General features: G+C 43.0%; 1 long non-coding RNA gene across 4 annotated transcripts in view; it reads right to left on the bottom strand.

Annotated features, from left to right (window-relative positions):
• Positions 1 to 26,438, bottom strand: part of LOC108447298 — an 86,779-nt gene extending 60,341 nt beyond the window's left edge. For all 4 annotated transcript variants that reach the window (XR_001862780.1, XR_001862781.1, XR_001862779.1 and 1 more), the window contains exons 1-3: positions 25,964 to 26,438; positions 25,136 to 25,276; positions 22,171 to 22,398 (exon numbers count right to left, since the gene is read on the bottom strand). This is a non-coding gene — a long non-coding RNA (uncharacterized LOC108447298). The remainder of the gene's footprint in view (positions 1 to 22,170; positions 22,399 to 25,135; positions 25,277 to 25,963) is intronic.
• Between the last annotated feature and the right edge of the window lie 6 nt (positions 26,439 to 26,444).

Raw genomic sequence — 26,444 nt, 5'->3', positions numbered from 1 at the left:
CCTAAAAGCAAAGTCCCAGTGATGTCAGATCAAGTTTATATTGAACAAAAAGCAGAGCATTCAGCTTTCAGAGTTCAACATCACACGTATGCAATCACCCATCAGGTTCCTGAACTAGCTCTTAGCTAGAAAACAAGAGCAGTGAAGGGAACTTTATCAAAGACCTCAGGAGGACTATGGGGCATTGTGTATCAAACAGTAAATATTTGCACCAGTATTACAATATATATTTTGGCTTACAGAGGCAAAAGAGAGTATTTGAGTAGTGACCAAGGCCCATGGTCTTAATGGGAAATAAAATTTCATCTGCAAACTGGCTTGGCACTGCGGCCACAGGCCGGAGAAGGCCAAGAAACAATGCTAGAGGGCAAAATTTTCAATTCCCCTCTGAAAACAAAGCAAACTCTGGTGCTTCAGATGAGTGTCTAGTACACCCACCTAAGTCAGGAGACACCCAGCAGTTTTAACAGCTGTGACCCTGAGCCTCCCTGGGAAAGCATGCTGTCTGCTTCAGCCATGAGTCCAGAGGCATTAACTTGGGGATAAAGTTCACATTTTCCAGGCTGACTGGCTGGACTCCTATTCAGCTGACTCAGAACTGAGGAAAAGGAGATCAGATACTTGAACATCTGCTTGAACCTCTGCAGACCTCTTCATGGGCTTTCACTGAAATAGTTTTGGAAAACATAATCATTTCATTGCTTTCTGTAAGAAAATAATACAAATGAGACATTTGTTTTATTATAAAAACAGACTGCATTAGGAAAGGAAAGGTAGAAAAGCTGTTCATGCCTCTTGTGATTTACATATAGGCACACAGGGTGGGACTTTGGCTTGAGACTATTTTCTCCTCCCTACATATTCTCTCTAGTGCCTGTGTTGATCCAGGGTTAATGAAGAGTTATTGTCCATATGAGGGGATTGGAACCTCTTGCATTAAGACCCATATCTGACAGCCTTATAAAAATGTCATAGTGCATACTCACCTAATATCTTGGTACTGAAAAGCTCCCATTTGTGGAATTTAAAATTCATTTGAAAATCAATACACCCTCACTTACCCTTAGTTTTTGAGAAGGAGTTGTGTGATATATTCAGAGTTTTGGCTTTTTTTTTTCAGTTTATTGGGATCATGATGAAACATACCACTCACAAATCCCATCCATCATATCATCATCAAAGTATTCATTTGTTCTGCTCTAACTGGGATCAAGTTTTTAATAAGGAATTTATACCCATGTAAAGATAAACTCTTAAGCTCTGCATTTGATTTTTCTCTGTGTTTCCAAGGAACGGAAAACATATTTCATCTTTTTCTGCTTCTTGCAGATAATTTGATACAGTGTATAGTAGAGTATTTCTTTTGTATTTACATTTTGGCAGGAGTATATCATATTGTTACATTGTTCACAGCCTTACTATAGTCACTGCCAACTTCTTTTGGGAAAAATCAAAGAAAAGCTGAGATAAGACATATCAAGCCATAGCCATTTGGCTGCCTAATATTTTATTGCTCCCTTCTTTCTTACTGGTTTCCAGTTGTCAATCTTGTCATTAGTACTTCTAAATAAACTATTTTCTTGCTTGTTTAGTAAATAATTTTACAAACCAACAGAGCTGTTTGAGGACATGAATCATACTCTTCGTCATGTCACACAAGTTAAAGCAAGTACACAAAGCCGTGCTGTGGTTGGCTAATTTTTGGAAGATTTCCTCTTTATGATGGTATATTCTAAACAGAAAAGCAAGGTGACTTTCACTGAGCTTAAAAAAAAACGACACTCACAATGTAACCAGTTTGGAATTTTAGGACTTAAATTGTTGAAGCCTCCTGACTCTAGAGAGTCTCATAACAAATGAATGCAGTTGCCCTCACACATACGTTTTCTCCAAGTGGTCTTGCTTATAATTATGTCTCTGTGTATTTACACAAAAACAATCATCTCAGAGGGATAGAAATCACTTTTTCACCCATCTGTCTCAGCCACAGTCTTGCATCAGTCTTTCTCTTCTGAGGGCTTTCATGCATTCAGTAAAGTCTTCAGTGAGCAGTTTGTGCCAACCTGACATTCTCAATCAGCCAAGAAATAGTCATTCATAAACCTTTAAAGAGAATCTGCTATGGTGTGGTTTATATTGTTTTTCCATAACATCCAGCACAGCATAGATGGTTTCCTAAGAAACAGTCAATTTCTGCCTGTGCTCCCTATAATGAAAAATCAAAGCCCACTCAAATTTATTCTTAAGATACAAGGTCTGGTATTGTAGAAGAACAGAAAAATCCCTTCAGTCAGTGGTATCTCTTCAGAAATTTAGGGTGAAACAACCAAGACATCGTGAGTCAGCCAAGGAGCTTGTGGTTGATTTTGCTCCCTATCCCCATCTCCCTAACTTTTCTGCACCATGCTCCTGTGGAAAAAGAAGGTTAGCTCAGGTATTTCTCTGTGTTAGGAAGGATTTTTGTCTCTGACTCCCCAGAGGCTCACAGAAGGTCCATAGGGGGTAATTTTGAGGCAGTGACTGAGAGAAGAATCAAAAGGTCAGGCAAGTGTTACCATGGATCCACAGGATTGTGATTCCCAGAGAGGCAGGCGGCAACATCAGGCATCTCCAGCGCTTCTTGATGGCAGTTCAACAGAGGATGCAAGCTGGCTTCAGGTGTTAAATAAATACGACTAAACTGGACATGATTCTGAACGTGGGCAAAGCACCCTTTTGAATCAAGCCACTCACACAGTCTACATTAATGGTCCCCATAGACCTCATTAGGCATTATTTTTTTAAGTTATTCCAATACCATACTTTCACAGTTATTCTCCCCTTGAGACTGGATGATAGCCTTTCTTTAGGGCATTTAATTTTTTTTTTCCTCATTTATTTTTCATTATATTCCCTTATTTAACTACAGATTTAGCTCTAGTTAGACTCAATGAGTGTCTGCTGTTTTTCAAATCTTTATCTCACACTACTGACCACCATGATTTCTTCTATTCTCTTAGGAGTCATTTCTCCTACATTTGGGGCAGTACTGCAGCAGCTCTCCACACAGCAAAACAGAGTCCATTGTTGCTAATGATCCCCAGGACTGATGAAGATTTCAGCATCCCTCAGAAGGAAAAATGGTCCTGGATGGGAGGGTCAGCTTGTGCTGCCTGATGGAGCGTCGGAACACAGCACCTCATGACAGACAATGTGATACCCACTTCCACAGAGAATCCCTGGGGATTTTAATCTCTCTGATGGTTTACACCACATTTCACCAAAATGCATTGTATGGGCCTGATTTGTCCACATTCAGTAGAGCACTTCAGCACAGGCTTAGCCTGAAGCATGTGCTCAAGGCCATTAAAGTTAATGGTGCTTAGGCAGATTTCAAAGTTAAATGTGTGTTAAGGGCCTCTCTGCAGCAATGCCTTTCAGTGGTTTGCCCAAAAAGAAACTCCATAAAATACAGCTAGGTTGAACTGCACGGTATTTTCACCGTGGCAAATTTGTTTGTCACGAAAACATAAATGGGGAAGTGTAAACCTCTGCACTTAATACTTCTAGAAGAATGATTTATACACAGCACTAAGAAAATATTGTTGCAATAGAATAGATTAGTATAAGCTCTCTGGGGAGACAGTGGGCTTTCCTTGGGTTTTGCAGAGTGCCTGGCATAGTAGAAATGCCAGAGTTAACAAGTAGTTATTAATAATAATAAAATGCTTCTACTGAGAGAGTAGACACCAGTTCTTTGTGTCAACCAAATGCCAAACAGACAAATATCAGATGGATAAATATAAATGTACTCAAATTTACTCTTTGTGAGTTAATAATTTTTTAAGACGGGACTGTCTCTACTTTGTATATTTTTTTACCCTTTACTCTGTCTCTTTGCAGTTTAACATGTCTTTTATCAGCCCAGAAGATAATGTGTCTGCCTCAGTCACATCAACCAGCATAAGTACAATAGCATCAGCCACTCCTCTTTTGCCATAGGAGTATTGTAAACCAAGCCCAAGTTTCAGCAGAGCACAAGCTATTGAGAATTAGTGGCTCTCCAGCTCACATCTGACTATTTTTCACAAAGTAATTCCTAAACATTAATTTGTAGGAGGTTGGAACATCTTGTTGTATGTTCACTGCTTTACTGCTCAGCCATGAGACGTGCCAAAAGCTCCACTCTTTCAGAAAGGTGTGACATCTGAGAGGGAGAAAGTGCACATTCTCTCAGACTAATGCTGCCAAATTCAGGTGAAAAAGGCAAATTTTACTGAGTTGTCCACTGCAGCAGAACTATTGCACTAGGTCTTGCTGGCATGTGCCAACAAGGCTGGAGGTGTCAAAACTTGACACACAGAAAATGCACCATTACAATGTTTTGGGGAGGAAACTTGATGTGGGAGCAAGCTGATCTGCTATGAGGTGCAAGCACTCCTTTTCCAACTCACTGGTTTTCTGTTGCCAGCTGTTCCCAACACGGCCATCACCCACACCAGCCCGGCCCCTGGGAAATGCCCATGTGAGGCAGCGCAGCAGCAGCACAGCACGTGGCAAGGACACCTCGAGCTTGTTCTTCATTTCCTTTCCTGCCATGTCACCTCGGGCAAGCTATGCCATGGCCTCACACCTCTGCTAAAAACCTCGTAAAAGGATTGAAACTATTGCAAGCCAGAGAAAAAATCTGGAGTTTAAAAAAAGACATGTCCCGGCCCCACAGTCCCAGCAGAGCTCTCTCTTTGTTTCCTTTCTGATTTTAGCACATCCAAAGCATGTTTTCAAGCTCCTTTTACCACAGCCACAAGAGCTAGAAACTTGTTTCGAAAAAAAAATCATAAAGCTAGGATTCCAACCTAATCAAAGCACTCTGGAGACTGGAACAATAAAAATAACACGGGAAGTTTTGAGAGCTGCCAGCGCAGCCAACGTTGCTGTTGTGTCCCCACCACCTCTAGCTGCCTGAAGAGACAAGCACAGGCACTCAGCCTTCTCAAGAGCCCAGAGACACTCACAGGTTTTGAGGAAAACAGGATTATTTTGACAAGAGCTGCCAGAAAGTAAAAGGTTCATACATGCGAGGAAGACTGACTCTTCTATTTACAATAAACCAGCCCAGAGGCTCCCAGCCCAGCTCCTAAGGGCAAAGGTACAAAGAGGTTTTTTGGAAGCCTCAGTGCTCTCCGTCTGCCTCCAGGCAACTGTCTTATATTTTCTCAACAGGATCCTCCCAGCTGAAACAAAAGTCCCTGGCCGGAAATCAGGCACCCAATGACACCGCGGGGACCTGCCAGAAATGGGGCACCCCCACCCACACCTTCCCCCCCACAGCTCCCAGTCCAATGCTTTTCCCCTCAAAACAGTGTGGCACTGCCCTGCCTGTGCTGCTGGTACTGCGGGAGGGAGAGATTGAAGGATCACAAGCCCTGCCTCCACAGCAGGGGTCTAAGCTGTGAGAATGGGGCAGGGCTCCCTCCAGATGTGGATTTGGCCCATCACACTTCGCCTTCCACCATCTACGCCGTCTTTAAAAGCCATTCCACAAATAAATACATTAGTGTGTGGAAAGTTATCCTTAATAGAGTGTGTGAAGGGGTTTGGCACAGAAAAGGTGTGTGATAAAGTGAATTCCAAACCACAGTCCTGATTAAGTATTTAAGAACGTCTTCCAGTGGGGAAAAGGGTGAAGAAAAAAGTAAGAAACAAAATGAAAAGAACTGAAGCAGTTTGTGAAGACATAGATGAATCATGAAATTCTACATGGAGATGCCAAAGTTTCAAAAACACTTTAGGTACGATATATGAAATCAACCAAGTAAGAGGTGCTTGAAATTACAGATGTATGCAGATGTTGGTGGACTCCAGAATTAACTCTAAGCCTATTAAAACTTTAAACGCTCAGTGTGCTTGACTGTCAGCAAAGGTTTTATATAGTGTTGCAGTTTGCAGATCACCAGGGATTCAACTTTCCCAACTGAACACCTTAAGGCTGAGGGCTCAAAGGCTGCAGTCCACTATGGTTTAATGAGATGCAAACCACAAAAACATGGAACATGCCTAGAAATAAATCACATCAGGGGAAGGTCCAGCAGAGCTGCTGAAACCATGATGTGTCACAAATTTAGGAATGAACATTTAAAATGTTTTGAATATGGCATCTGCTAGTATGTTCATTCAGTGCATCATGAGGTACTCAGCAGGGTACAAACTGGGCACCACCATGCCACCTCACCCTCCTGTTCCGGGTGTACAAAAGTTTAAACTTCCAGGAGAAACAATGGAGTCTCCCCTGATGGTGTGCTCAGAGACCTGATCTTGTGCCACAGCACTTGTGCCCTAAAGACAGACCCAGTTTCACCTATCTCCATCTATTGATGATCTCTAAAAGAGATGAAATTATAAGAGGACTAACTTACAAAATACAATGTTTTTACCATGTAAAAATGATGCTTAGAGCATCAAAGAAATGGACCATCATCTATTAAACTAAGCAAAATTCCAGCCCTAAAATCAAGGAACATTTCAGAAAAGAAGGTGGTGCACAACAGACCACACCTGTGGTTTTTAGTGGGCGCAAGCAGAGAGGTTCAGTCCTGATTTACACCAGTTGAGACACAGTTTTTGGATGTCAGTGACTCTAGCAAGGCTGGCTCTGTCCTAATGACAAAAAGAAGCAGAATTAATGCAGATAACGTGTTGCTTTTTTTTAACAAATCCACCCATGCCCTTGGGAAAGGGTGAAGCAGGAATACCCTCCCTTGTCAATGTTAGATGTCAAACATTTTTTGTTTTCTATCTGAACTTATTAAAACCCTTCATACACTTATACATTCTTCTGTGGTACATGATATTTTTAAAGCCAAAATAATAAAAGAATGAGAATGTTTCTGCCCAGAGATACTTAAATATTGAATGCAAATTTCCTGATAAAAATCCTGAAGAATCACAACATAGTCTAGTGTACTATAAATTATGCTAAATCAAATAAATCAGACTATATCATCCCTGGTGGCTCCTACACAGTCTTTAAATATATTACCCACTCCTCATCAGTCCATTCCACTCAATAACCAGCTCTGTCTTCAGTCCCCAGGCCCACTTTAATTTGAACAATATATTAGCCTTTGCAGTATAAAGGAGAAAGAAACCTCAGGAAGAAGGAAGGCCGGCTTACAAATGAATCTCCCATGGCAGCTCACTCAGACGTGCAGGATGGATGGCTATTCTGAGCAGTCCGTATCCCAAACGCAGCCAGGGCAATAAATCCTTCCCTGGCCAGCAGCTGGGAGCATGAGCGGTCCCTGCCTCCGCCTTCCCAGTCCTCAGCCCGCCTCATCCCTTCCAAATACAAAGGTTTGCAGCCTTTCCAGCTCCATTCAGAGGGCATAATGCATGGCAGACCTGGGAAGAAGAAAATCAGCAGCTCAGCCTCCAGGGAGAGAGGTCTCCCTTGGTGGGTCTCCCAGCACTGGGTGGCCATAGCCAACCTTGCATGGGACGTGGCTCTGACTTGGTAGAGCCAGAGCCTCCATCCACCAGCCTCAGAAATGACAGGATATGAAGAAGATGGACCTGAGCACCACGTCCTAGAAGCTGTCATCAGAAGGGTGGGAGAGGGCAACCAAAGGTAGCTGCTCCTCCCTGGAGTCCTTAAAGCAGGGAGACCAAACCACCTGGTTCCTTACCAGGGAACAGGCTGGTGTCCAATGTGCCTGAGACAGAGGGTCACAAGCTGAAGCCTGATGGTGCTGAGCCAAGGCTTTGCTCAGTGTTCCCCCAGGAGCAAAGAGCCCTATGTCTAACATCGTAAAACATCTGGTAAGGCTATCAGGAGGGAGACTGCTGAGGATACAGTTTAACAGAGCTGCTCGGATTTTTTTTTATTGCATTTATTTTCACAAATCATAACAATAAAAAAAGGAAAAGTTGGAGTCCACTCAATTGAGTTAATGCTTTCGGAATTTTATTAATCAACATCTCAGCATTCATAAAAAAATGACACCTTTTAAAACCAGTGGAGAGAAACATTTCCAAATACTTCCAATCAAAAGAAATTATTTTAAAACTCACATTACATGTATTTTTAAACCAAACCCTCAGGGAGATGGGTGTGAACTCTGAATTATCCCAATTAACTTTAGTGCCAGAGATCAAGGCCAAAAATTGCAAAGTCAGCTCTAAGCTTTCTGAGTAGGTTGCTGAGGGTGCTACAATGCCAGTAAAGCAGCTGAGCTTTTTCATGCCCTCTGCCTGGCTTTGTCCTGAAGCACCCCTAAGAAGAGCTCCAGCACAATAACATGGAGAACAGTGGTCTTGTGCAGAATAAAACAGCACAGCCTGTGACAGTTCTGGTATTGACTAAATAAAATCTGCCTGGTGAGGAGAAACTGGAAGCCAAATTATGTTAATGCTCTTAAAAAGATGTTTACTGACCAAGCAAATGCATTCCTTTGTCTGGTCACATGGTTAGAATTCACTTAAGGGCAGTAATTTCAGTTCTGAAATTCAGTATTTCGTGCCATGGCGGGGCTGAATACCAGTATTTTCACTGCAAGTCTGTAAGTGAGGGGGCAGCTCATCAACAGTGCCAGCAGCCTATGATTCCCTGTGGGTCTTCTCCTCCCTAACTTCAAATGCCAGATAAGAGATCATGTCTTGTGTCCTATTTAACCTGGAGATGAAAAAGTTAGTTTGAAAAATATAAATTTGGTGCACCAAAACTGAATCTCCAAAAAGCAGAGTCATGAAGAAATTACTTCCAGGATGAACACAAAGGCAGTGAGAGATCTGGGAAGTCACTGGTGTCTTTATTGGTGTCTTTACTCTTGCTTTAAGAAGATATTTCCTCCCTCTTTTTCCAACACTTAACTTTTTTTCAGTCTCTTTTTCACTGTTATCTGACTACATTTCTCTTTTCTAAGAAGTTCACTTTCCTCGTTCCCCCATGCTACTTTCTCCTCTTGAAATATCTGCTTGGCACTCCCTTCCCAGCCAAGGGAACTCATGAGTTCAATCTGTCCCTCTCTAAGGAGCACCATCTCTGCCTTCCCTGCTGTCTGGAAGGGGAAGGGCAGTGCAGACAGGAAGTTGATAATGATGAAGTGGATGTGAACGAAAAGATCTGGTGGATCTGCCCAAGCTGTGAGGGTTGTACCACGCAGTTCAACCGACCAGGTGAAAGAGCAGCTCTGACCCATTGGGTAGGAGGGGAGCACAGACCTGATCATGATCAAGGGGACTTAAGGTGCACAGGACATCGTTACTCTCAGTGGATCATTATCTTTTTAAAGAAACAAAATAGGATGCAGAGCCACGTCTTGCAGCAGCCCCCAGCAAGGTCCTGTCTACCAGTGATGCTGTTCTCCCCTCCAGAGAATTGACTCAGCATAACCACAGTCTTCTGAGCCACTTCCAGCAGGTCCTACAGAAACCAGATGGCCATTCAGGGCACTGTCTTGATTCATCTTGTGAAATCAAATGGTAGAAGAGAGGAGCTGACAGGGGGGAGTGGTTGTCACTGTCCCCATGAGATACAGAAACTTTTTTGCAACTATGAATGAAAGAATAACACTCAGAAACTACTAAGGCCTTTCATTCAGACACATTCAAACAGATGCAGCACTATTCATGCCACAAAGGCTTATTTAACTAGAAGACAGTGAGTGTCCAGGAACAAACAAACACAGGGTTTGAAAGTTTTCAAGGGTGCTAAGCTGAATTCAGAATGATGCCTTACGAAGACTAACTGTTGTGCTGTTTACAGAAGTTCACTGTGAGCAGAAATGTTCATGTGAGCAAAAGTTACTGTGCATACCTGAGCTTTAGTGTCATACAAAGACCAATCCAAGAGTCACTTAGCTACCTAGAGCAAAAGGCAAGGTTTTATCACAAGTCCTCATTCTTTAAAACAAGTTTTACTGCAACAGGTAAGACTTGGTGAGGCACTGCCTGCAACAGCAGCCACGTAGCCCATGATCCTTGAAGGAGCAGATTTCTGTCAACCATGCTAGAGCCAGTTCTCAAACCCACTTTGCAAAGGCAACTTCCAGTTGGAGTGAGTGTGAACCTACTCATTTAGCAGCTGGTGCTGTTCAAATAAGTGTCTGGGAGTAAGGAATTCAATAATTCAAAAAGTTGTTGGATCTTAAGTCACATTGACTCATCCCTCAAATAATTCAGCAGACTGCAATATTTACAGTCCATTGTTTTAAGAAAATGATACAAACTACATGTCTTTGTCAGATAAATTATTCACATGAGTAATGTGCCCCTGCTGTTGTCCACAAATATAACTCCGACCCAGTTACTTCTCCAGTTGTCTAACTACTGCTTCAGTTAGCTCAGGCTTTTGAGAAGCTATAGGCTTCAGCAAAAATAACTCACCCATTTCAGTCAGCTTAACTCTGCAGTGTCACAGCTCCTCTGCCAGTTAGGGCACTGTACAAATAAGATGAAGATTGTTACCTTCATTTTATGGATAAGGCAGCAGAGTCATGGTAAAGGTGGTGTCTATCCAAAAATGAACAGTGATAGAGCCAGAAGCACAATCCTCATTGAAGATGCTCAGTCCTGTACTGAAATCCACACTTTTCCAGATAAGGCTGGCAGCTTGCCTGCTTGAAAAACTTCCATTTATATTCTCAGGTGTCTGAGATACTATTAAGTTGTCGATTTGGAAATGGAGGACACTTGGGGATCCCAGCATGCTCCAAGACTGAATCTCATTATGCTCTGGCCACCCCAGAGAGCCACAGATCCCATTTGGAGACATTCGAATCAGAGAGGTATGCACAGCCTGAATTCAGGAGGAATTGTACATGGAGATCCATTTGCTGTGGCATAAACTAAGCAGACAGCTGGCATTTGGATAAAGAGACCAGATCCATCATAAGTTTTCCTTGGTGCATTTAAGTTCTAGACAAGGCTAGTGCCAGGAAGGGTAACATTAACACAACAAGGAAAACCACAGGGAACAGGGTGATAATAAAGCACGGGTGTTACCAAATGGAGAAGGGAGAGGCAAGGAGGCAGAGAGAGCAGAAGCAGTGAGTGCATAGACTTCGCAGAGGGGCAGAAACACAGCCAAACCTTTAAAAGCCTCATTTACGTAGATTATTGAAAGAATGTAACTCAGAAAATTTGAATATTCCCCTCTCAGAGGAGAAGTCTTCGGGGATGTGGTTGATGCCAAATGTTTTCCCTGTGCTTGATACAAGGTTTTGGCAGGTACTAGTGCACAAATGGAGCACAGATTTGTACTCATGTAGCAAAGGATCTTCTTCTCTACAGGGACTGAAAGTTCAATGCCTTTGATGATTTGAATGAATACATTACATTTCTGATTGTGAAAAGTGTGCAAAGGTTTACATAAACAAAGTTTTGATCAGAGGGAAAATACCAGGGGTAGAGACTCTGCACAAGACTGAAAAGAAACAGAGTGCTGACCTGAACCTGAAAAATTAAAAATACCCTTTATGTGTAACATAAATACATTCCTAGGAGAAAAATGAACAGAGCGAAAGGGCCAGAGAGGTACTGGGACTAAGACCATCAAACTCTAGGTACGCCAGCAGAGACAGGTAAAAAAGGACAGGCATACCTCAAAATAATGAATGAAAAAAGGAAATTTGTGCTTAATTCAGCTACTTGACCTGAGAGCCTGAAAATGGATCTGTGCCGATACAATCATAAAATGCTGGTAGCATTAGGTCTGAGGTAGTTAATCAGAGGACTTCATTGAAGAAGTCCAGCCCTGAGCTGCTAAGACAGTAAGTGAAAAACAGAGAAGCCCCTGGACTCTTCCATGAGAGGTACCGGTGAGGTCCTCCTAAAAGCATTAGTTTAAGTCTCACAGATTCTAATAAAAGTGTCAGTGCGCTGTAAAAGAGAACAAGGTTTGACTATGGTATTTGGGTGTCAAAGCTTTCATGTCTCCATGTACTGGTGGCTCATAATAGCTGGAAAGGACACTATGTCACCTACTGCTACTGCTGAAAGGAGCATGACAAACTTGCCCTGGGAACAGTGGAGATTTCATTGTTATTAGGAAAGAATATTTGTATACCAGATAAAAAACCTAGAAGAGAGATCCTAGTCAGAAACAGTCTCTAGAGCAACACTCTGAAATACAAGTGAAAAGACCAGAGGTGGGTGATGCTGCAGTGGCCTCTAGTGAGCGGAACAGCTGAGTCCTCCTCCTCCTCCAAGGGTTACAGTACAGGCCAAAGGGAGCGAGAGACACATCTTCACGTCACAAGGAAAATTGTCATTTCCTTCCCAATAAGGCAGGGAGGGGAGATAAACCAGCCATCCTTGGGATGCTCTCTTGGTACAGACTTTCACACGGACACAGGGATTGTCCTGCTTTTATACCTCAGGCCCCAGCCTTGGGAAGTGACCCACTCCGAGCTCTGCACTTGCAGAGTCCACCTCCTGGCACAGACCACATAGCAGCTGAGTGCCTCCTCATACAGCTCAAAACCCCTCAGAGAGGATTAGCAGAAGACAGCATCCCTAAACAAGGAGCAGCTGTACTAAGCATGGCACTCTGCCCATAATGGTACATGACCACAGGCTGCACCAACCACTGATCCAGTTTTAAATAAATTGCAGCGAAGTCCCAGACACATGGCTGCAGGTCCCCTTCGTACCAGCATGATGGGCCACTGAGCAAAGCCATCAAGGCACCTATTGGCAAAGGAGGGATAGAGGTAATCGGATCTATAGTAGTACTCTCAAACTATAAAATAACAAAAGGGGCATATGTGCTGTCAGCTGCAGACTTTTTTTTGAAAAGAAACAAGAAATCAAGATGCCATTAGAAAGTGAGCTCAGGAACTTGCTGGTACATGAAGAAATATTTAAAGAGAAGCCAATAATAAAACACAATGGGCCATCCTGAAAGCTGCTGCCGTGCACTGGAAATGATGCTGTACATCTGTGCAGGAGGAAGATGAGGAAAGTGTCTACAGAAATTTTGACCAGAAAGGATAATTGCAGTAGCCTGAGCTCCCCACAGCACTAAGTGGTTTACTTCTGCCCAGTGTTCATGGGGGCCCTCTCTGAAGCCAGGAGTAGCCAGAATGGAAATTGGATGATCATGGTTACTTTGATTAACAAGCAAATGAGAAACTTTTCATATCCTTTCCAATCTCAATGCTGCTTGCTAAACGCTATTAGAACAATGAAGCCTAGCTGGGAAAGGACAAGGTAGGCAACTGTGCATTTACAACTCTCTGGCATGACCTGCCTGGACTGACCACTGTCTTATACAATAGTTGGCATTTAAATGTTAGCCACTAAAAGAAATCATCTCTCTCGAACTTCATGGCCTCATGGGCTTTTTGACCAAACACAGAAATGTCAACTGAATTATAGGAAACTCTTGTTTTTCTGCAGTCTGTGCACATGCTGCTGGGGTCTTTGAGAAAAGATGATGCTCAGAGACAGCACAGCAGTTTCTTCATGCAGATATCCCACCAAATACACAGATTCCTAAACATGAAAGGATGTCACAGGACATCCCTAGTTCCTTTATGGCAGGAGATCAATGGAGTTTACTTTGTTACTTGCTGCTACAAAAAATACTCCCCATAACTTGTCTTTCTTGACAGCACGGTTTATGTTTCTACCACTGAAATATCAGCTGAGGTTTCAACACAGCTGAGGTTTCCATCACTAAAAGATGTGTCCCTGAATCCACAGTTTCCTACAGACATCTGCAGAGCCAAGGGTTCCCCCTGACTCCATAACACACGAGTGGAATGCAAGAGAGTCTGTTTCCCACAGATGCTACCACTCTTGCAGCAAACACACACACATGGAAATGAAGCAGCTCCTTCAGTCACAATTATCTGGTTTCCTTTACACAAACAGAAAAGTATGAGACCGAGTCCTGGAGGGTACTCATTTCACACTGGTTTCACATTGGTGATCTGAAATCATGGATGAGCTTTCTTGGCCGTAATAGTAAAAATGCTCATTTCCTCTTTGCAATTGCTTGGGAGCAACTGCACCCAAAGCTGTAGCAGACAGGAGTGCTGTGTGGAGAAAGGGGTCATGTGTTCCCATCCCTGTGGATTCACGAGCAGGCACAGATGTTAAGCCTTCCCTTTCCCTTTCAATCCATATCCCTTATTCCCCTGTCAGCCCCTCCTTGGCAAAGGAAGAAGATAATTTGCAGAAAGAAAGATGCATTTCTTCCCTTTGTTTGGATATAATAGCATATTTCTCTTTTATCCTTTGAAGCACATATTTGTTCCATAGAGGCCATGGAGATTCAGAACCAGAAAATACCACCATGATGATGGCTGATGGCTTGTGTCTGGTGCATGCCTGTCTCTGCCAGGCTGTAGCCTACACTGATATTTCCTTTGCAGGCAAAGACAGCAAGACTGCTCCCTGAAAGTGGACAGCAGCTTTATTGCTCTAAGAAATGCCATTTAAAGCAATGTTAAAGACAACTTTCTAGTAGCTACCTTGTGTGTATATAAAAAATAAAAAAAAAAACAAATAAAATTATTGTTGTCCAGCACAAAGTTAGTGGATCTCCAGCTTGCTGGCATTTGCTTTTGGACTGAAGAGGGAAATATCTCTGTAAAGTTTCCATTGATCTATAAAGCAGAAACATCTGCTGAAAGTGTTGTCCCAGGCCATCTCTGACTGCAGTCAGCAGGAGGCGAGCCTGTGGTTAATAAGCTTTCTCCCTCCCTTCCACAGTAGATGTCATTGCAATGAATACGAAGCACAATAAGTAAGTTTACAGGATACAGTCTAACTCAGCCAGAAAATACAAAACACAAACATGGAAAAAAGGCATCACTAGAAGACTCTCAACAGCTTTCAGATTAGCGATGTACTCCTGCCAATGCAAAAAGAGAAACACTGGACCAGCTGCCTTGAACCAGCCCTAGGACTTGCTTCCATTAAAAATGCCATAAGGACCATTTTACAGCTCTCCTCTGCAATCCTATATAAAAGTTCTTGTAAGGCTGGGATTTAATAAAATACTGTCCTCTCTGGCAGGATTTTTTGAGAATTTAATTCAATTTGCAGTGTAGTTTAAGCCACATACCCACACTGAGAATTTTAATTTCCTCAGTGATGCTAATCGGTACACACTTCCAATGTGGCTAAGAGCATCCCACAGGTATCAGAGTAGTGGAAACTTCCCAGCACAGAGATGAGCATGCAATTTACTGCTGGCAGCAATATTAAAAAAATCAAGCAGCATTGGTGCTCTCTTGGGCAAAGTCTGTATTCCCCCAGGCTGCTTTTCATGACACTGCTGGTTGTTTTCCACCTACAGGATGTGTCAGAGAGCAGCCTACAGCATTTCAACTAGACATCTTCCCTGTGAAACCAACATCACTTCCCCACCACAGCCATCAGTAACATGGGGCACTGGAGGGTCCTTCACCACTCCCACCACAGTGCTTGCCACAGCTTCCTGCACCCTGCAGTTCAGAACACCTGCTGCTTCACTCCCCCTGCTATGGGAAAACGGAAGGGACAGAGAGAGGGACAGTTTTCTGCACCCAAAGCAGTGAACAAGCCCCAGACTGGCTTGTGAAAAGGGCTTTTTGCTGCACTGGGGGGTCTGATGCCCTGAGGCTGAGGTAGCTCTCCGTGCTCAGGGAGGGCTCAGTTGGGACAAGCACCCCAGGGCAAGCACCCCAGCAAGGTCCACCTGTGGCACAGCCAGTGCTGCTGCCCCCAGAGTGTGCCAGGACCTCCTGAGGCTTTGCCATCCCCAGGGCCCCAAAGCCTCTAGGTCCTTAACAGCCTCTGGGTGGGTGTCCAGCAAACGGCACTGCTACAGACACAGCCAGTGCTTCTGTGAGGCTTAGCAACACTTCCCTCCTCCTGGGGAACCGAAAGTTAGCTGGTACAGAGAGCAGCACTTTTAACAGCAGGATCAACAAGACTCTTCTTATTATGCCACGCTGGTTATAGCATGTCACTCTGTCATCACCCTATCATTCCTCCGCTGCGCACACCACTTACTGTAACTTTAATGGTGTTACACTTACCAAGGTTATAATTACACATTATAGTGCGGCTTTCCTACGCCAAAAAAGGACTAAACGTACAATTACACAGCTCATAAATAGGAGGACGCCATACTACTGCACAAGCGCACATGCCCACATAAAACCTTTAATTACAGCTGCTAACAGATTACAGAGATTTGACAAATATGTTATTCCGACTGTGGCAATTGTTAGCACCACCTCTTGGAGAGAACCTCCATCTGCACAGGGCTTCTCCCAGCAATGCCTCTCTGTGCGGTGCTGAGGGACATTGTACCTGCAAAGCCAGTCACTAACAAGAAAAGCATCATTAGAAAGCAGCTCGATGGGTTTTATTGTTATTATTCTTGTTTCAAATATTTAAAGGCAAATATCTGGACCTATGTGTACCTCTTTAAATTATTTTAGTATTTAGGAACACTGACTCCTGATAATCAAAGGTGTAGTCAAATGAAAAAGCCTGTGTGCCGAATTCAGTGACCCCCTCAAAAGTTTAATACTAGAGCGAAAGAGAAAAACATATGGTAAATACAAATGACTAGACAACCATAGATACTAAGATTAACTGCCACTGCTACAAGATGAGAATTAAGTGCTTTCTTCCAAAACCGCCCCTCATTTGAGTCATAAATACCTATCAAAGGAGATCGGGGGGAAAAATAATCTCATCTCTAATCCCAAGAGGGTTTCTGGGAAAAACCTACTGCATGTTATTGATAAGAAAAATCATGATGCAATCAGACTCTACCAAGAGGATCTCCCAAAAGAAACAGGTATTTATTCTATTAATTCCTTTCTGCTAATTTAATTTTCAATTGTGTAGAACAGGCAAATATAAATAAATGATTGATGTTTCTTGAAATGTACAAAACCTGAAAAGTATGCACTCCTCTTAATTTATCTTTTACATTACTTACAGCACTTTGCACTCAGAGTTGCTCACTGTGGTGCAGAGTCCTGTGATTTATGAGCGCAAGAGTTTCACAGATGGGAATGGGCCGCTTTTCCTTCCCTTCCTTCTTTTTCTCACATTAGGATAACAACAACAAACAAACAAAACATATGAAATATGAGAAAATATCTCAGAGCCTCTTAGATTTCCTAGTTTGCCTCTGTTTTCTAGCATCATAGTCTTATGTGCATTACTTCAGGAGGGAAACTTTTCTACTTGGCTACAGTAATTTCATCTTCCTCCCTCTTAGTTTCAGCAACAAGAACATCTCAGTTTGTAGGCTCATAAAGGCAAAATTAATAAGAATATACACATATATACTGAGCCACATAAATCCTGATCACAGATACAGATAGGAGCACACACATGCTTAGATAGAGTCAACTTCTACCTCCCTTATTCATTCAGAAGTCCAACTGGAAGTACTTAACAGAGGGATATGAAGAAAGTGTGCAGGATATGGGTCTGGAACTTGGAGAAAGAAGAACATTTCAGTTCTGAGGGTCAAATGAGTTTGTGATGCTTTTTGTATATTAGCAGGAGCTTAAGTCAGCATTTTCAGGAATGATTTTCAATTTTAAGTGTTTTAAAATGAGACTGAGCCCTGATCTTTTTAAAGGGGCATGATGATTTCTCAAAACCAGACTCCTTGCTCCAGTCACATAAAATGCAGGGCAATCAATATGAGCTCTCATTTTTTAAAATCCCACCTTTTAACTGTGATGGTGCTTGGCTTTTGGCAACACTTTTGGCTGTAAAGTCTCAGCACAAAGTGTGCATACTCACAACTTAGCCACCTTCTTGTCCATAGGATAAATCAGCAGGAGGAAATGGAAGAAATTTTACAGTAATTTTTTGCAACATGAATTAATTCTTTGCCAGGGAAAACAACAGGAAAATACACATGTATTTGATGGCCTCATTCCCTGACTAATGAGTTTGTAATGCTTTTTGTATAATAGCAGGAGCTTAAGTCAGCATTTTCAGGATTTATTTTCAATTTTCAGTGGTTTAAAATTAGACTGATTTTAAGATGACCATGATGACGAAAAATCCCATGAGCCCTCATATTCTGCTACATTAGGACAGATTTCTAGAGAAAGAAGGGCATCTCTGTGGGGATACAGGAGAACGTAATTGAACAGAGGCCTTGAGACAACACGAGTGGTGTCTACTCCAGGAGGAATGGAGGGAAGCAAGTTGGGCGAGGAAAGTTGAGTAAGGTCCTCTCAGGTTTTAGAGATTGGAGCAAGAAAATAAACAGGTATAAAGCAGTCTCCTGGGTTTGAAGGCAAAGGAGAAACAAGAATAAAGTCCCTGAGAGGAGGCCCAGGGCAGCATTCAGAAATAAGAAGTGGGAAAGAACCAGTTAAAAACAAATAATGAGTGACTGGGTCATTTCTGCCACTTGCACCCTTGGATGAACATACATGCCACTAGTAATTTGCAATATTACAGGACACTCTGGGAGCTGTATTTGTTCCCAGAGGTTAAAAAACTAACTGTTCAATACAATACACTGGTGGCATTGCTGTATCAGTCTAAAGAAAACAACAAAAGAGCACTGGAGGAAAGACTAAGCTCATCCCCCCCAGTACACAATGGAATACAGCTCCCTACGGTGTAGAGAGTCACGACGTGTTCAGTTCAGTCCTTCCCAACCAAAAAGCAGGAGCAGACAGCCCGGGCCCTGCCAGTGCTACAGGGGAAATAGCCAAACCCATGGAGCGGCATTTACCAGTGCTTACGCGGCCTTAGCAAAAACGGCCGAGTCAGCACATCCTTTGACCTAAATCAACAAAACAAAGTGCTTGGGAGAAGCACTGTCGTATTCACAGTGGACAGCATCTTTCCAAGATGAATGCCCAAGTTTTTTTCCCCTTTTAGATGCCGCAAATGGTTTTTGGCAGATGCTTCTACACCCAGATGGCGCCAAGTTAACTACTTTTATTATGCCTTTTGGATGGTAATCCTTCCACAGACTTCCTTTTGGCATCGCTACTGCACCCAATATATTCCAAAGGAAATGACAAAGCTACTGCAGCACCTGGAAAGGGATAGTTGCTTGTACAGACAAAGTCCTGGAATATTGCTATTGAGAAGAGAAACATGATAAAAGCCGGTCTAGATTTCCAGAGACACTTGGTATTTGGGTCTGAAAAGCAATAAACACTGGGCTACATCAAAACTAGCTGAACTACTGAGATAACACACATGAAAACTAGGCATTAAGGTGGACTGAGGAAAGGTAAATTGGCCTAAGAAAGTAACAAATTAATGCAAACTCCTGAATCTATGTCAACGTGAAATGAAGGCTGGATTATGAATGTTAGCAATATATCCTTGTAATGAACTCCTGGAAAATGAAATCACCTGATATTTGAATATAATACAAGAATATGTTTTCAACTGAGTAGAAGCCCTACCTGTTATGAAGAACATAATTCTCCCTTCCCATAACCACTCAGAGCCACCTGCAACATTGCAACTTGGTCAGACTGGTGGGGCTGCTACATACTGCTCCTAGGCATTTGCTAATGATATAAATCACTCTCTGCAGACTGAGAACTGTCTCATTGTAAAAGAAACATGTGAAAAATGTATAAAAAGAACTCTTCCAGAGAGTTAATTCAACTTTTGACTGACCACAAACCACTTGTACCCCTGATAAATATGAAAGACTTGGATCATGTGCCAGTGACTTGTCAAGCCCTACTTAGGGCTTAACTAGGTACAATCCACAGACATAACACAGTATTGTGCCTGGCACAGCCTTGCCCACTGGTGCTACCCTGCCCAGATATCTTGCAAATGTGACAGATGTATGAATATTGCAAATGGCTGAGGAAATTAAATCTTTATGAGAGAGGTCTGCAAGCCTTAAAACCAGTGTCTGATTCATGCTTATAACACATGTGATTGGCTAATACCAAAAATGTGGAGCTGCAATATTAAGAGTGTGGGAAAAGTGACTGCCTTAAGTGCATTAGAATCACACTCTTATTCCAGAAAGAAGTACCATTTCAGAGCCAACATGATTATCCCAGTAAAAATATCCCTGTGGCACTTCATTACTGAGAATTACAAAAAAGCCAAGATGTCCGTTCAGTGCCACAGGCAGGAGACATCCTGCTCTTTCTAGCTGTGCCTGTGTGTAGCTGCCTGTGAAACACAAAGGCTACTTCAGGCTCCCAGTGAGGTCCAAGATACCTGCCTCGATCCTCTGAGTTAGGCACATTCCTCACAAATGACCTCCCGACCCCATCCTTTCCCACGGGGACTCTGCTGTGTTATGGCAGTAGTGCTGGAGCATGAGTGGAGAAACACAATTACTTCCCCTTTATTCGTGATTCTCTTGGCTGGGTTATCATCCTATAACACAGTGACTTCTAAACTGGAATGCCTTTACTCAAATGTTTTAAGGTTTAAGCTTTCCAACAATGCATTGTACATCTCTATCTGACATTTTCTCTCTCTCTTCCCTCTCCTGGAATTCTTGCTCTCAGCAACCACATCCCTGGTTTTCGATTCCTGGAAAAAATTCTCCTTTCTCATGGTGTCTTGCTTGATCATTGAAGCTGACATGCCAAAAGCTTCCCACCAAGATCTTGTTGGCTTTTTTGGCATCCCACTTCTCCACATCTGTTATTTTATATAGCTATCCATAACATTACAATTATTGTGCCAGTAGTTTGTCCTCTTCATATGCAGACCATATCTCTCACAGATTTCTCCCCAAATGGGTGCCTTCTCCGCTACATTAACTTCTCCAGTCCCCAAAAATCCATCTGTCTGAAAACTCTTATGTTTTTCCGAAAACATAAATCACTGAGTCCCAAAATATCTGACAGCCTTATACAGTGTAAAATTAATGACCAGAAAGTAATGCACTCATAAGTTGTGATTGAAGGCCAATGAAACTGACACAAAAAACTTTCCTTTCCCCCATGCTGTTGCAGATGAAGTAGCATCCAGAAACTTGTTAATGACTGATGCCCACAAAACCAGGAATTAATGCTGTTTGTCAATGAATTATCAGGATTACTTTCTATTTATATTAAAGTGAGTTTTTATTTGTGATACTAAAGTGATACTGCACACCATTCCCTTAGAAATCAGAACACAACAATCTCTGTGTCTCAGATGATATGCCATCCTTCACCCACATCCTCAAAATTTGCCTTGAAATATTGATGAAAACCACAAGACAGGGATAAAAGGAGAGGGATCCCCGAACAGAGGAACATCATCAAGGAGCCGTACCCATTTTTTACCATATTCAGCAACACAAAATAGCTAAATCTATAGAAGGCCATTGGATATGATCATAACCATGCGCTCTTACTCAAAATAAGAGAAAAACTAACATTTATTGCCTACTTAACATTCATGCTCATTCTACTAAAATTTTGCTCAAAGTCTCATTTCATCTGTGCAACTTGCTCGGCCCTGGCTACTGCCTACTGGACATTGCTCATCACTGTACAGCATTTCTGGGGAGAGGCGAAGGACAGCAGATGAACAGGCACCATGGCTTCTCAAGCCACAGCTGAAACAGAGCAATGACCCAAGCCGATGGGTTTTAAACCACTGGAATAGTACCACTTTTCCCCTCATCCTACCCTTTCTATAATGGTTTTCTACACTATCTCCTATATTATCTCACACTGCATGTTGCCCTACTTGGAAAATTTACTCACAGGTCTACAACTGTGTGTACTGGGTTTGCGGTTGTTTATGGGGTGGGCACCTTCACCAGCCAAGGTCAAACCACTACAACCTGTCAGAGCGACAGGTCTATGATTTGTGAGACCTTACAGGAGAAGTGTGGGGGGTTTTTTCCCCCCAATGTCAGTGTTAAAAGCAAGATCAGGTACATAGTCTGGCCAAACCTCACAATCAAAAAAAAACACCATCCCAAACAAAAACAACCAGCAGAGCACCAAACCTCAAATGTTAATGAGTCTTAATGACTGGATTATCATTAAAAAGTCACAAACAGAAAGAAAAACTTCACCAAATATTTGAGAAAATCACTACAGAAACTGCTCCCAGTCCTCGTCGGGAACTATTCAACACTAGAATAGGTCAAAGCTCTGAAAAGCAAATGTCTTTGTCTCCAGGCATATGCACAGCTATGCCTAAAGAGTGAAGTGTCCAACTTACGCCTGGTCTTTTCTGGAAAACAGGAAATAGGTGTTTTCTTACCTGTCTTTTGAAAGAAGGAAGACAATTCTTCTCATGGGGTGCAGTTGAGCACAGGAAAGCAGAAGGAGACTGCAGCATCACTGCTCCCAGAGAGAGACACAGCTCACCAAACAAGGCCGTGGACAACATCATCTAATTGGGAAGTCAGGTCTGCTTTCAGCATGAGGTTGGACCAGATGACCTCCAAGCATCCTTTCCAATCTATAGTTTGATGATTCTAATCAGTAACTGAACAAAAAAATTTAAATATTCTGCCAGTGAGAGGGTTTTGATATGTTCTTCTCACAGCTATAACAGTTGATCTAAAGTATTCAATGTCAAAAATATATTGTCATGCAAATTCTTCCTCATGCACTGCTGAGTTCATGTTTTTTATAGCACATTTTAAAATAGGACACAACCGTATGCGTTTACTTTGGTTGATTCTTTACAAAGACACCTCTGTGAAGGAAGAATGCTGCGCTAAGAGGCCAGCACATCTGCAAGGAAGACATGAGCTGCTGTGCCAAGCATCTTACATCTTTCCTGCCTCTCCCTAGATGGGGTCTGGTCCTCATGGCACACATCCTGCAGTGCCCAATGACTTCCACTTACCTGCAGTATTTGTAGAACTTTCTGGGTTTTGTGGCCAGCCATTATTTTTGTACCAACCTTGCAGCAATTGCTAGTGACCTCAGCATTACCTTTCCAAGCTGTCACACAAGCTGTGCGCTCAAAAATGCCATCCGTTTCAATAGGAAAGATACCCCAAGAACATAGATGTTGAGCAAGTATCTAACTGCTTAGCTTTCTACCAGACAACCAAGGTTTTTTGCTTAACTGCCAAAAGCAGAACTACAAAACTGTTTGCCAGATCCTACTCACTGTCTGTGCAAGTCCCTTCTCATCTGTCAGAGACTGTTCAGCTCCAGACAGGACAGGGCAGAAGAAACTGGCCCTTCTCTTCAATTTTATTGCCCACTGCAGGCACATATGTGTGTCCCACCCCTGAGTATGTCATGCCACTGGCCATTGACATAATAATTCCTGTGAAATGCCAGTGCTCAAAACAAGTAGAATCCCCAGCTGCCCTTACAGTAGTGAAAGCCAAGTTTCCAAAGACTGCAAGGCAAAGAGGGGTGTTTCCAAGGGCAAGAACAGAGGTCATGTTCCTGACTGGTTGCTGTCCTTGAAAAAAAAGGATCTGTCTTGCATGTGTGAGCAGCTGGGGCAGGGCATGATCTTCCTGCAGGGACATCCTCTCTTTGCATTGTTTTCCCTTTTTAAGAGTACAAGTGTTGGGCAGCCGCCTGCAACTGTTTCACTGTAGGATGAAATTAAATATAGTGTTCTTAATAAAAGAAAAAAGTAACTCACACAATAGGACGATTTAGTTAGGTTTCTGAAAAAGGAAGAGCAAAGAAGCAGTTCTCCCCACATGTCTAAGGCATTCTGGAGTGAATATTAGGCTCATATAGCTGCAAGGAGCTTGGGAACATATGCCAAATTTCCAGTGAGACAGGCAGAAGGGCCAATGAGAAGGGATGCTGACAGGCTAGGAATGGAGTAGCAACGTGGTATTTTAACACAGATGAAAAGTGTAGCTCTACATCTGAGAGCAGCTTTGTTAATGCAGTTGTGTTTCTCAGGCCACATAGCTGAACTGTCAGTGGGTTTGGCTGTGTCACCTCAGTATAAGCAAAGCTTGATGAAATGTGAGTAATTTCTAAAAGAAAGCATTTCTGTGGGTTTGATTCTCTGTTTTGTGGTCATTGCCTTGGAAGGAACATTAGTAATTTTGGGCTTTTGCACTTGTATTAAAAAAAAATATATAAGATGGGAGATACAGAAAGTTTTAGCAATGGTTAAAAGCTTGCTGAGGGCCTGCAGCCAGAGCCTTGCTGGACCCACAGGGTCACCTGGACTGCTGGCAGCCAGCTGTGTGGGGGCAAGGGGACTGCCTGCCCTGTGGGGGCTTGGCACTGGCTGCCCTCCCCTTCCACCTCCTCCTTGCTGGGAGCTGAGACGAGGGTGAGGCAAGTACAGCCCCGCTCACTGCCATGCCTGAAGAGCCTGGGAGGGCACACACACTGCCCCTGCTCCACATCCAGCACAGGCACTCTCCCTCCCATGCAAACCTGAGGGTCAGGAACTGGCAGGATGAGCAGGAAACAGTGGAAATCAGCCAGTGCACAGCAGTGACATGAGTGCTTAGGGTCTAATCAACATCTAGACCCAGTTGAAGGAAGACACCTACCTCCATCTGGCTTCCATGTCCCTCCATTGTCCCCTTAGAGCTGGTCCATAGACCGGTCCTCTACAACCCACTTTTTTCCAGAACAGTTAAACACTGTGCATAACGGTAAGACTCATGATTCCTCAGCCCAAATTAAAACATCTTCTTGCCTGCATCTGCTGTTAAGAACACTTTCCTCTCTGACCATTCAGGAGCTCTCTGGCAGTCACAGTCCCACCCCCAGAGACTTTAAATTCTGGGACCAAAGCCCCTTTGCAGCGAGCAGCTACAGTGACCCGACAGGTACCTTGCCTGACTGCCTACACATCCCACATTCATACAGACAAGATTTTCTTAGCAGCTCAGTCCCAGGTTTCCCAAGGCAGAGTCTCAGATCTCTGGTTCCTTTAAGTAATTTTATCATGGTGTAGCAACAGAATAACAGCTCAAGCTTGTGCCTTGGAGAAGGGACCCTGAACAAAGGAAACACTGGGCTTTTATACCCTGAGTCTGGGGTCTTCCCCCTGAGTCCTCAGCTCGTGCTGTCTCTGAATGTCCAGTCAGCTGGCTGGGCTTTGTTGGGCAAAGGGGCAGCACTAGGTCACAGCCTCTTGCCTCGAGCTGTCCTCCCCCAGGGCTCAATCTGCAGCTGCCCCCTGAGCTACCTGCACTACATGGATTCTTCAACAACTGCCTTAGGGTTAAGGGCCTGGCAGCTCCTACCTCTGGCCAAACCTGGCAGGAACTCACCTCTGAGCTCGCAGAAGTCTGTCAAATCCAAGGCATTTCAAAAGCCCAAGTAACTTGAATTATGAAAGCTGTGTAGATGTTTCCAACAAAATTTTTATTTGTTGAAAAATTTCCAAGGAAACCTAAGAGTTGACTGTGCATCTGTAAGTTGAGAAAAAGAAAAAAAAAAAAAAAAGCATGGTCTTACTTAGTTTGTAATTGTAGCTCAGTTATAGTTATCTGCTCTAAAAAATCTTTTCCTTTATTAAAAGTCTTGAACAATAAAAAGTTGCCTCTATCCCCCCTGTAAATGCAGTGTAAGCTTTGTAGCTAACTAGGATAAGATCTGTAACATGTATTATGCCATTTGATACATTCCAGAAATAATTTTCCAATAGCATTGAGACAGAATAAGTGCAGTGCATATAAACAAACAGAAAGTGCTTTGGGGCTTGATGTTTAAGGGTTTAGCTCCCAATTCTTCCTGCAAAAGTGGTGTCTCTGGCTCTGATGCTCCTGCAGTGGATGTGTAAAAATTCATACATTTAGCTTTGTAACTGCCCCAAGACATGGTTTTGATTCCCACATAAGCCATGGCTTGCTAATTTCTTGGGTTCATAAAGCTTGCAGGGCAACATTAAGGCTTACTACAGAATTGTTTCAAAGGGCATGATAGCTGCATGCAGTTAGGCATATCTTAAGATAACACAACACCTTTCCACAAGCAGGGAAGGAACAACAGCTGCTGTCCTATGTACCCTGTATGTCCTGAGCACAGTGGGTCTGCTGAGGGAGAGATGCCTGAAATATCTATGGAGCGTAATACCCTGAAGCAAAGACTGCACTCACCCATGGCTCAGGTGAAGATGTTAGCATTGTTGATAGCTCCTTTTCTGTACTGTTGCATCACACTTAGCTGTCAGTGGTGGATGCTGTAGGCAAAGCCAGCTCTGTGCTAAGGGAGGAACAATGACACTGTCTGGAGCCAGAGAAAGGGCCACCCCAAACTGAAGATCTCAGTCCAGCAGTCAGGTCTCCCTATATGCTAAAAGAGAGGTTTCCATCCTGCCAGGCTGATTGTTTACATGTTCCATCCACAGGGTTTAGGAGGCTGTCCCGACCAAGCACCTTCACTCAGAACAGCAACAGAGGGAACATGGCTGTGACAAGTCATTCATGATTATTCACAATTTCTGTCTATCCTTAAGATGGAAAGAGACCAAGGAAATCAGTGAAATGCATTAACAGGACTATTTCAGTTACTTTCCCCCAGCTTTTACACTCTGCATCTGTCTCTCACTTACTGGCTTGCAGATACTTTGATAGCAAG

Source organism: Corvus brachyrhynchos, unplaced genomic scaffold, assembly GCF_000691975.1.
Source record: "Corvus brachyrhynchos isolate BGI_N302 unplaced genomic scaffold, ASM69197v1 scaffold175, whole genome shotgun sequence".
NCBI classification, from domain to species: Eukaryota; Metazoa; Chordata; class Aves; order Passeriformes; family Corvidae; genus Corvus; species Corvus brachyrhynchos.
This window is presented reverse-complemented; position numbering and strand designations above follow the sequence as displayed.